Genomic DNA, 3,377 nt, shown 5'->3' on the forward strand with positions numbered 1-3,377 from the left:
CCATGTCCCAGCGGAGCCGTTCCCCCTCTCCTGGGGTGTCCCCGCTGTCCCCTGCATGTCCCCGGAGCCCTCTGCCCGCGCCATGAGCGGGTCCAGCCGTGTCCCCCGCGCCGGGGAGCAGAGCTGAGGGATGGCCTCTCTGGACCTGCCGTACCGCTGCCCGCGCTGCGGCGAGCACAAACGCTTCCGCAGCCTGTCCTCGCTGCGCGCTCACCTGGAGTACAACCACACCTACGAGACCCTCTACGTGCTCTCCAAAACCAACAGCATCTGCGATGCCGCCGTGTTCCCGCTGGCCGCCGACGGGGCCCTGCTGACCCCGGCGCGCCGGGATTACTTCGAGAGCACCTCTTTCCAGGGCAAGGACCAGCGCTTCTCCTGCGACCTGGTCCCGGCCGACGAGCTGGAGGCCGCACCGTCCGCCTCGCCCTCGCCCCGCTATGTGCACGAGATCGAGATCCCGCTGAGCGACATCTTCACGCGGGGCAAGGCCGTGGCGCCCGTGGCCACCCCGCCGGCCACCATGGATGCCGCCTACGAGGAGGGCCTGGCCCGCCTCAAGATCCGCGCCTTCGAGAAGCTGGAGGTGGACAAGCGGCTGGAGAAGCTGACCGAGGAGGTGGAGCAGAAGATCGCCTCGCAGGTGGGCCGGCTGCAGGTGGAGCTGGACCGCAAGAGCTCGGAGCTGGAGAARGCCAAGCAGGAGAGCCTGCGGCTCAGCAGGGAGAAGCAGGAGCTGGAGGACCGGGCGTCCGAGCTGTCGCGCCAGGTGGACGTCAGCGTGGAGATGCTGGCGTCCCTCAAGCAGGACCTGGTGCAGAAGGAGCAGGAGCTSACCAGGAAGCAGCAGTGAGTCCTTTGTCCCTGTCCCAGCCCATGGTGGGGGCAGTGGGTGTGTGGGGGACAGTCCTGGAGAAGCTGCTCCATCCCTGGAGGGGTTCAAGGCCAGGCTGGACGGGGTTTGGGGCACTGTGGGGTGGTGGAAGGTGTCCCCATGGCAGGGCTGTGAGGTCCCTTCCAGTCCAGAGGAGCCCAAAGGCACCAGGAAGGGCCCAGAGCAGGGCTCAGGCACAGCCCCTCGGGGTCACCCATCAGATCAGCATCACCCCGCACCCCATTCTCCATCTCCCCACCCACCCAGTGTCCCCACAGTCCTGACCCCTCCACGGCTGTGCCATGACAGACCAGAGCTTGTCCAGAGCCACCAGAGCTCCCAGGACATGGCCAGGCTGGGGATCACCGAGTCTCACACTGGTTTGGGTTGGGAGGAACCTTTAATCCCCCCTCACTCCAAACCCTGTCCTGGCCATGCCAAATTCCAGGTTTTTCTCCCAGAATGAGGGTGGGGCAGCCCCAGCAGCATCACCTCCATCTGCTGTTAAGACYCTGCCACTCTCATCCTCATTTTGACCCCATATTCCATTTTGACACCCCTTCCCACCCTGTGCTGCTCCCCAGAGTCCCTCCAGTCCAGGCCTGGGTCATTGCCCGGCCCAAGCAAGCCAGGCTTTGCTCCTCAGGAGTTTTACCAAACCTGGAGGGGCCCAGCGAGGAGCAGAGAGAGGGGAGCAGCCATGGCTGTGCTKGGCTGGGATTCCTCAAGGAATTGGCTTCATTCCCATCATCCTCTGCACGGCTGGGAATGACTTTGACCCCAAAATAATGACCTGGCTCAGAAAGAGGGTTCCAGGATGGGGGGATGGTCCTGGGCTGGGGATTGGGGTCATCCCTCATCCTCTGGGGCTGGAGAAGGACAACACCTCCAGCTTTGGGGCCGTGCTGGTGGGACAGGCAGTGAGGGCTTTRGGGCTGCCTCAGGGTATTGTCCAGGGTCATCCTGGGGGTGTGTGGTGATGGAATGAGGGACAGCAGCGTGGGTGAGTCTGGAGCAGAGCCTGGACACAGCCAGGCAGGGTAAACAGAGGGTCACACGTCTCTTGKTGGAGCCTGGACAATGTTACCACCTAAAAAACAGGGTTTATGCCCCAAAACCACCTCCTGGACCTCCCGTTCCTCAGAGAAACCCTGGACTGTCCCCATCAGTCACCAAAGTGCTCCCTCCCAAGGGACAGAATCTCGTGTGAGGTTTCAGGGAGAGCAGGGGCAGTGCTGATGGTGAGAGAAAGTTTTCTCCTGGACGTGGGGAAGCCATCAGAAATCATTTTAATCAGCAAAGACCTCCCTGAAAACATCGTGGGGACATTTCCCAGCCCYGCCAGCTCCTGGGCCACCTTTGGCTCCGGGGCTCCATTTCCTCTGCCAGGGGTGTTTTTCCACCCAGTCCATGGGAATGAGAGAAATGCAGGCGATAACCATCAGCATCACCTTACAGCTGCTGCCCAGCTCCACATTTGCCTTCCAAATTCCCTGGGGCCCCTTCCAGGAGCCTTCCCAGAGCATCCCAGGAGCTCCTGCAAGGGGCAGGTTGGGGAGAAATTAATTAATGGGAAATTAATTGGTAATTAATTGGTAATTGATAGCCTGCGGTGGGAATTGTGTCACTGAGGGCTGCCCCTTCCCTTTCCTTTGTGCCTCTGAGCAGATCACTGTGTCCAGGGGTCCAGGGTCAGGGGTCAGAGGTCAGCTGGGGTGGTCAGGGGTCCAGGGTCAGGGGTCAGAGGTCAGCTGGGGGGGTCAGGGGTCAGAGGTCAGGTGTGTGTGCTCGGGTTCATGTGGTCAGTTTGTGTGATGGTGTGTGTGTGGTGTGCCAAGACAGGTGTGCAAAGCTGGGTTTGGGCACCTTCAGGGGCTCCTGGAGGCTGAGTGAAAGTGTGAGGGTGTGAGCAGCAATGTGTGTGTGTGTCCGTGTGTGTGTGTGTGTGTGTGTCTCTGTGTGTGTGTGTGTGCGTGTCCATGTGTCCATGTATCTGTGTGTGTGTATGTGTTCATGTGTGTGTGTGTGTGTGTGTGTCCCTGTGCCCGTGTGTCTCAATGTGTGAGTGTCCCTGTGTGTGTCCGTGTGTGTGTCCCTGTCTGTGTCTGTGTGTCTGTGTGTGTCCCTGTGCCCATGTGTCCATATGTGTGTGTCCATGTGCCCCAATGTGTTTGCATCTGTGTCCCTGTGTGTGTCCATGTGTCTGTGTGCCTGTGTGTCCCGATGTGTCCTGATGTGTCCTGATGTGTCCTGATGTGTCCTGATGTGTCCTGATGTGTCCATGTGTCCATCTGTCCCTCTGTCCGTGTGTCCATCCCCGTTTCCAGGGAGCGGATGAGGCTGTGGGCTCTGGTTCTGTCCGGGGTCAGCTCGGGTCACAGCGCTGCTGTCACTGCCCGGGGATGTTCCGGCCGCATCCTGGGGGGAGCAGCGCTGGGAGCTGCCGAGCACCTGCTAATTACCGTGTTAATGAGGGAGCGGGGCCGCAGCCACCGGGCTGAGC

Source organism: Malurus melanocephalus, unplaced genomic scaffold, assembly GCF_030028575.1.
Source record: "Malurus melanocephalus ecotype Western Australia unplaced genomic scaffold, MMel_1.1 scaffold_1513, whole genome shotgun sequence".
Lineage (NCBI taxonomy): Eukaryota > Metazoa > Chordata > Aves > Passeriformes > Maluridae > Malurus > Malurus melanocephalus.